Source organism: Mus caroli, unplaced genomic scaffold (genome assembly GCF_978045245.1).
Source record: "Mus caroli unplaced genomic scaffold, Mus_caroli_1 scaffold_15, whole genome shotgun sequence".
Classification (NCBI taxonomy): Eukaryota; Metazoa; Chordata; class Mammalia; order Rodentia; family Muridae; genus Mus; species Mus caroli.
In genome coordinates, this window is record NW_028227270.1 from 29,509,978 (window position 1) to 29,519,255 (window position 9,278).

Consider the following 9,278-nt stretch of genomic DNA (forward strand, 5'->3'; position numbering starts at 1 on the left):
TGTGGCCTGGCCTTTCTCTGTTTATACACTAAAACTCTCAAAACAATTCAAAATTTGACATCTAAAATTCTGAAAATGTTTTTAGTATTTTTAGTATGATTTGAAAGTCACACAAGATATACTCATATCAGTCCCTAAGGCTTCTTACTGGGTTGACTGTGATGGACACCCAGTCTGATCCTGTGTCCCCTCAGCTTGTGCATCCTTCTCTTGGGTATTATTAGTCTTTTCCTTCCCTGCTGCAAGGCCTGAAGCCTGAAGGAGGATGGGGAAGGTAGGAGTGTTGTCAATCACATAACAAGTTATGAGACATTGCTCCACACGAGACAAATGTTAGCTTGAACCACAAGACCAGGATCAAGTTGCATTTTATATTAAGTCACCATTGTGGGCACTACAGTTAAAACACCAGTGCTGTCATATAATCTGTCTCTGCTTATGCTCCTTGAGGTCAAGTGCAGAAAGAGACAGTGGTCCTGGTGCTAGTAGGCATGACTCTAAGTTTTGAGTGAGAAATTATGATGTGGTAGAAATTCCGAAGGGCAAACCACACTGATCAAATTTGAGACATCGTTCTAAGTGTCCTAAATGAGATGTGGCAGGCAGCCGGTTTGAACTGACAGGTGAAGAATGAAGATGGAGCCAAACCTCACGTAGTGGCTGATGTTCTCTGAGTGCAGAGAAATAAAAAAGAAAGAATAGTGGTCTGCTGAGCTTGAAGGACCCACAAGGTGAGGACTCCCCCACATTCTGACTCAGGAGAGGTGACGCCCCAAATCACTCACGAGAAACAGTCTTGATGCAAACTGCAAGAGGTTTATTCGGGAAAGACCAGTGCACTGGGGAATGACTCATATCCCACACAGGGGTAGAGGAGTCGACCACGAGCTCAAGGGGTAAGGGGTTTATATAGGCAAAAACTGCAAACTTCTGGCATAAGGAACAGTTAGAGTATTCTGTACAAACATTTCCTGGAACAATGGGGCAAGTTAAACTTCTACTCCCTGCCATTAGTGACGTCTATTTTGGATACAGGTCTAGGGGCTTAAATAATTTTTCAGTCTCTCTCAGGATCTTTCAAGCTCATTAGCTGCACACCCATATTGCGGGGTACAAGTTCTGATTTCTCCACTCAGAACAGTGAATAATTTAATGTCCAGTTTCTTCTGTAATTAATAATAAGAGCTGTTTCTATTTTACTGAGTTTTTAGGGAGATTTAAAAAAACTTGTATTCGAAAACTTTACTCGGAAGTATTCAATTCATCATTTGCATATTTGCTACATAAATATAGAAGTAAAGAAACTTATCATCATCATCAACATTGTCGTCTCTGAATACTCCCTTATCATCATTAGGATAATTCAGCAACAATCACCATTGTTCTAATGGTTCACCCTCTTCTAAAATTTTTTTATGAGATAAATTATAAAGGAAGGCAAAATCATATAGCTAAAGCTAAGGATCTAAAGAGATGTGTAGCAATGGTGGATGGGGAACTGGGGGGTAGCCTCCAGCAAGTCCCAGATGCCAGGAAAGCAGAGGCTCCAAGCATCCAACAGGGATGAGATTAGTTGAAGTTCCCAACAAAAGGGAGGGAGAACCTATAAAGACCATATCCAGAGGATAGGGAAGTCCCTCGGCTGGGGGCTGGAGCCACTCACTCATCTCCAAACTCTTAACCCAGAAGGGCTCCTGTGTAAAGGAAATACAGGGACAACGCGCAAAGCAGAGACTGAAGGGAAGGCCATCCAGAGACTGCCCCACCTGGGGATCCATCCCATATACAGTCACCAAATCCAGAACACTATTGTGGATGCCAAGAATTGCTTGCTGACAGGAGCCTGTAATAGCTGTCTCCTGGAGACTCTGCCAGAGCCTGACAAATACAGAGGAGGATACTTGCAGCCAAACATTGGAATTAGCACAGGGACCCCAATGGAGGAGTTAGAGAAAGGACTGAAGGAGCTAAAGGGGTTTGCAACCTCATAGGAAGACCAATAATATCAACCAACCAGACACCCCCCCAGAGCTCCCAGGGACTACACCACTAACCAAAGAGTACACATGGAGGGACCCATGGCTCCAGCTGCATATGTAGCAGAGGATGGTATTGTCTCGCATCACTAGGAGGAGAGGCCCTTGTCCCTGTGAAGGCTCGATTTCCTGGTGTAGGGGAATGCCAGGGCAGTGAGGAGGGAGTGGGTGAGGTGGGAGGGGGAGTGCCCTCATAGAAGGGGACAGGAGATGGGAGAAGGGGTTCTGGAGGGGAAACCAGGAAAGGGGATAACATTTGAAATGTAAATACATAAAATATTCAATAAAAATACAAAAAGAGATTAGATACATATACCAATGTTTCCTTTCTCAAAAAAAAAAAAATCTGAAAAGCAAACAGCACATGAAGCATGTGCTTGTGGAGATAGAAAGCAGACCTTTAATCTGTTATTGCACTGGACGGTGCCAGCAAGAACAGAACCAGACAACAATGCTTTCCTTTTTTATTGCTCTCTGTTGTATATAACTCGTTTCTCTCTTGGCCACACTGACATTTGCATTAAATGCTCATTTGCTTTCAGACCTTTAGAATTAATCTCGAAGTCACCGGGATGGTACATCCTCAGTTATAAGGCTGTTTGACAGTGTGTTATGAGGAGTGAGTTCATGTGTGGCTTTACTCCATGGAACAAAACGTCCATTACTAAGGAGTTACTAAAGCCAGGTTTACCACATATCCCTGAACATTTGGTCTATAACCTCACTTTCTTTAAAACATTTCCTGATTTTCTAATATATATTTCTGACATCTTTAGACAACATATTGATTGCACAATCACACAAATACTACATATGAGAATATCCATTCCTCCCAAAATTTGCCAAGCATTTAGAAAGAGGATCCTGCTTACAAAGTTATACCTTTCACACAAGGCAGTGTCAGTTATAGTGGATGTTACAAGAGATGCTGGGTGGAAAAGATGAGGTAAGACGTGTAACAATTCAACTCCTAACCGGAAACCATGTCTTCCAGCTACGTAATCACACTACACAACTGGTTTTTTGTTTTGTTTTTTGTTTTTTGTTTTTTAATTTTTAATATTTTTATTACATGTTTTCCTCAATTACATTTCCAATGCTATCCCAAAAGTCCCCCATAGCGCCCCCCACTTCACTACCCACCCATTCCCATTCTTTTGGCCCTGGCATTCCCCTATATTGGGGCATATAAAGTTTGCAAGTCCAATGGGCCTCTCTTTCCATTGATGGCCGACTAGGTCATCTTTCGATACATATGCAGCTAGAGACAAGAGCTCCGGGGTTCTGGTTAGTACATCATGTTGTTCCAACAATAGGGTTGCAGATCCCTTTAGCTCCTTGGGTACTTTCTCTAGCTTCTCCATTGGGAGCCCTGTGATACATCCAATAGCTGACTGTGAACATCCACTCCTGTGTTTGCTAGGCCCCGGCATCGTCTCACAAGAGACAGCTATATTTGGGTCCTTTCAGCAAAATCTTGCTAGTGTATGCAATGGTGTCAGCGTTTAGAAGCTGATTATGGGATGGATCCCTGAATATGGCAGTCTCTAAATGGTCTATCCTTTCATCACAGCTATGAACTTTGTCTCTGTAACTCCTTCCCTGGGTGTTTTGTTCCCAATTCTAAGAAGGTGCACAGTGTCCACACTTTGGTCTTCATTCTTCTTGAGTTTCATGCGTTTAGCAAATTGTATCTTATATCTTGGGTATCCTAAGTTTTGGGCTAATATCCACTTATCAGTGAATACATATTGTGTGAGTTCTTTTGTGATTGTGTTACTTCACTCAAGATGATGCCCTCCAGGTCCATCCATTTGGCTAGGAATTTCATAAATTCATTCTTTTTAATAGCTGAGTAGTACTCCATTGTGTAAATGTACCATAATTTCTGTATCCATTCCTCTGTTGAGGGACATCTGGGTTCTTTCCAGCTTCTGGCTATTATAAATAGGGCTGCTATGAACATAGTGGAGCATGTGTCCTTTTTACCGGTTGGGACATCTTCTGGATATATGCCCAGGAGAGGTATTGCTGGATCCTCCGGTAGTACTATGTCCAATTTTCTGAGGAACCGCCAAACTGATTTCCAGAGTGGTTGTACAAGCTTGCAATCCCACCAACAATGGAGGAGTGTTCCTCTTTCTCCACATCCTCGCCAGCATCTGCTGTCACCTGAATTTTTTATCTTAGCCATTCTGACTGGTGTGAGGTGGAATCTCAGGGTTGTTTTGATTTGCATTTCCCTGATGATTAAGGATGTTGAACATTTTTTCAGGTGTTTCTCTGCCATTCGGTATTCCTCAGGTGAGAATTCTTTGTTCAGTTCTGAGCCCCTTTTTTTTAATGGGGTTATTTGACTTTCTGGAGTCCACCTTCTTGAGTTCTTTATATATATTGGATATTAGTCCCTTATCTGATTTAGGATAGGTGAAGATCCTTTCCCAATCTGTTGGTGGTTTTTTTGTCTTATTGATGGTGTCTTTAGCCTTGCAGAAGCTTTGTAGTTTCATGAGGTCCCACTTGTCAATTCTCGATCTTACAGCACAAGCCATTACTGTTCTATTCAGGAATTTTTCCCCTGTGCCCATATCTTCAAGGCTTTTCCCCACTTTCTCCTCTATAAGTTTCAGTGTCTCTGGTTTTATGTGAAGTTCCTTGATCCACTTAGACTTGACCTTAGTACAAGGAGATAGGAATGAATCAATTCGCATTCTTCTACATGTTAACAACCAGTTGTGCCAGCACCATTTGTTGAAAATGCTGTCTTTCTTCCACTGGATGTTTTTAGCTCCCTTGTCGAAGATCAAGTGACCGTAGGTGTGTGGGTTCATTTCTGGGTCTTCAATTCTATTCCATTGGTCTATTTGTCTGTCACTATACCAGTACCATGCAGTTTTTATCACAATTGCTCTGTAGTAGAGCTTTAGGTCCGGCATGGTGATTCCACCAGAGGTTCTTTTATCCTTGAGAAGAGTTTTTGCTATCCTAGGTTTTTTGTTATTCCAGATGAATTTGCAGATTGCACTTTCTAATTCGTTGAAGAATTGATTTGGAATTTTGATGGGGATTGCATTGAATCTGTAGATTGCTTTTGGCAAGATAGCCATTTTTACAATGTTGATCCTGCCAATCCATGAGCATGGGAGATCTTTCCATCTTCTGAGATCTTCTATAATTTCTTTCTTCAGAGACTTGAAGTTTTTATTATACAGATCTTTCACTTCCTTAGTTAGAGTCACGCCAAGATATTTTATATTATGTGTGAGTATTGAGAAGGGTGTTGTTTCCCTAATTTCTTTCTCAGCCTGTTTATTCTTTGTGTAGAGAAAGGCCATTGATTTGTTTGAGTTAATTTTATATCCAGCTACTTCACCAAAGCTGTTTATCAGGCTTAGGAGTTCTCTGGTGGAATTTTTAGGGTCACTTATATATACTATCATATCATCTGCAAAGAGTGATATTTTGACTTCATCTTTTCCAATTTGTATCCCTTTGATCTCCTTTTGTTGTCGAATTGCTCTGGCTAGGACTTCAAGTACAATGTTGAATAGGTATGGAGAAAGTGGACAGCCTTGTCTAGTCCCTGATTTTAGAGGGATTGCTTCAAGCTTCTCACCATTTACTTTGATGTTGGCTACTGGTTTGCTGTAGATTGCTTTTATCATGTTTAGGTATGGGCCTTGAATTCCTGATATTTCCAAGACTTTTATCATGAATGGGTGTTGGATCTTGTCAAATGCTTTTTCCGCATCTAAGGAGATGACCATGTGGTTTTTGTCTTTGAGTTTGTTTATATACTGGATTACGTTGATGGATTTCCGTATATTGAACCATCCCTGCATCCCTGGGATGAAACCTACTTGGTCAGGATGGATGATTGTTTTGATGTGTTCTTGGATTCGGTTAGCAAGAACTTTATTGAGGATTTTTGCATCAATATTCATAAGGGATATTGGTCTGAAGTTTTCTATCTTTGTTGGGTCTTTTTGTGGTTTAGGTATCAGAGTAATTGTGGCTTCATAGAATGAGTTGGGCTGGTTTTTAATCATACCAAGATCCCATGCTGTCAGTATCCATGTAGAGATCTCAAACCATGGGACTTGAGACAGGGTTCCTCTGAGTACCCCTGGCTGTACTGGAACTCTGGAGACCAGGTTGGCTTGGAACTCAGAGATCTGCCTGCCTCTGCCTCTGGAGTTCTAGGATTAAAGGCATGTGCCACCACTGCCAGAATTCATGACAATTTTCTTATTAGATATTTTCTTTATTTAAATTTCAAATTTTATCCCCTTTCTTCATTTCCCTACCCCTGCTCACTAACCCACCCACTCCTGCTTCACTGCCCTGGCATTCCCCTACACAGGAGCACAGAGCCTTCACAAGACCAAGGGTCTCTCCTCTCATGGATGTCCCTCTGCTACATATGCAGCTGCAGCCTTGGTCCCTCCATGTGTACTCTTTGGTTGGTGGTTTAGTCCCTAGGAGCACTGGGGGTACTGGTTAGTTCATATTGTTGTTCCTCCTATGGGACTACAAACCCCTTCAGCTCCTTGGGTATTTTCTCTAGCTCCTCCATTGGATTGTGCTCAGTCCAATGGATGAGTGTAAGCATCCACTTCAGTAATCCACTTCAGGCACTGGCAGAGCCTCTCAGGAGACAGATATATCAGGCTCCTGTCAGCAAGTTCCTTTTGGCATCCACAATAGTGTCTGGGTTTGGGAATTGTACATGGGATAGATCCCCAGGTGGAGCAGTCTCTGGATGGTCATTCCTTCAGTCTCTGCTTCACACTTTGTCTCTGTATCTCTTTCCATGGATATTTTGATCCCCCTTCTAGGGAGGACTGAAGTATTCACATTTTGGTCTTCCTTCTTCTTGAGCTTCATGTGGTCTGTGAATTGTATCTTAGGTATTCCAAACTTCTAGGCTAATATCCACTTATCAGTGACTGCATACCATGTGTGTTCTTTTGTGATTGGGTTACCTCACTCAAGATGATGTTTTCTAGTTCCATCCACTTACCAAAGAACTTCATGAGTTCATTGTTTTTAATAGCTGAGTAGTACTCCATTATGTAAATGTACCACATTTTCTGTATCCATTCCTCTGTTGAAGAACATCTGGGTTCTTTCCATCTTCTGGCTATTATAAATAAGGTTGCTATGAACATAGTGAAGCATGTGTCCTTGTTATATGTTGGAGCATCTTCTGGGTATATGCCCAGGGGTGGTATAGCTGGGTCCTCAGTAGTACTATGTCTAATTTTCTGAGGAACCACTATACTGATTTCCAGAGTGGTTGTACCAGCTTGTAATCCCACCAGCAATGGAGAACTGTTCCTCTTTCTCCACATCCTCCCCAGCAACTGTGGTCACCTGAGATTTTGATCTTAGCCATTCTGACTGGTGTGAGGTGGAATCTCAAGGTTGTTTTGATTTGCATTTCCCTGATGACTAAGGATGTTGAACATGTTTTTAGGTGCTTCTCAGCCATTCGGTATTCCTCAGTTGAGAATTCTTTGTTTAACTCTGTACCTCATTTTAAAATAGGGTTATTTGTTTCTCTGGAGTCTAACTTCTTGAGTTCTTTATATATATATTAAATATTAGCACTCTATAGGATGTAGGGTTGGTAAAGATCTTTTCCCAATCTGTTGGTTACCTTTTTGTCTTATTGACAGTGCCCTTTGCCTTACAAAAGCTTTGCAGTTTTATGAGGTCCCATTTGTTGATTCTTGATCTTACAGCACAAGGCATTGCTGTTCTGTTCAGGAATTTTTCCACTGTGCCCATATGTTTGAGGCTCTTCCCCACTTTCTCTTCTATAAGTTTAAATGGATCTTGTTTTATGTGGAGGTCCTTGATCCACTTGGCCTTGAGCAAGGAGATAAGGATGGATCGATTTGCATTCTACATGCTAACCTCAAGTTGAACCAGCACCATTTATTGAAAATGCTGTCTTTTTTTCCACTGGATGGTTTTAGCTCCTTTGTCAAAGATCAAGTGACCATAGGTGTGTGGGTTCATTTCTGGATCTTCAATTCTATTCCATTGATCTACCTGCCTGTCACTGTACCAATACCATACAGTTTTAATCACAATTGCTTTTTAGTACAGCTTGAGGTCAGGGATGGTGATTCCCGCAGAAGTTCTTTTACTGTTGAGAATAGTTTTTCGCTATCCTGAGTTTTTTGTTATTCCAGATGAATTTGGAAATTGCTCTTTCTAAATGTATGAAGAATTGAGTTGGAATTTTGATGGGGATTGCATTCAATCTGTAGATTGCTTTTGGCAGGATAGCCATTTTTACTATACTAATCCTTCCAATTCATGAGCATGGGAGATCTTTCCATCTTCTGGGATCTTCTATTTCTTTCTTCAGAGACTTGAAGTTCTTACCATACAGATCTTTCACTTGCTTAATATAAAACACCAAGGTATTTTATATTATTTGTGAATACTGTGATGGGTGTTGCTTCCCTAATTTCTTTCTCAGCCTGTTTTTCCTTTGTGTAGAGGAAGGCCACTGATTTGTTTGAGTTAATTTTATATCCAGCTACTTTGCTAAACTTGTTTATCAGTTTTAGGAGTTCTCTGGTGGAATTTTTGTGATCACTTAAGTACACTATCATATCATCTGCAAATAGTGATATTTTGACTTCTTCCTTTCTAATTTGTATCCCTTTGATCTCCTTTTGTTGTCTAATTACTCTGGTTAGGACTTGAACTACTATATTGACTAGACAGGGAGAGAATTGGCAGCCTTGTCTGGTCCCTGAGTTTAGTGGAATTACTTCAAGTTTCTCTCTGTTTAGTTTGATATTGGCTACTGATTTGCTGTATATTGCTTTTACTGTGTTTAGGTATGGACCTTGAATTCCTAATCTTTCCAAAAATTTTATCATGAAGGGGTGTTGGATTTTGTCAAATGCTTTCTCAGCATCTAATGAGATGATCATATGTTTTTTTTTTCCTTTGAGTTTGTTTATATAGTGGATTACATTGATGGATCTCCATATATTGAACCATCCCTGCATCCCTGGGATGAAACCTACTTGATCATTATGGATGATCATTTTAATGTGTTCTTGGATTTGGTTTGGGAGTATTTTATTTAGTATTTTTGCATCGATATTCATAAGAGGAATTGGTCTGAAGTTCTCTATCTTTGTTGGGTCTTTATGTGGTTTAGGTATCAGAGTAATTGTGGCTTCACAGAACAAGTTGGATGGAGTAACTGCT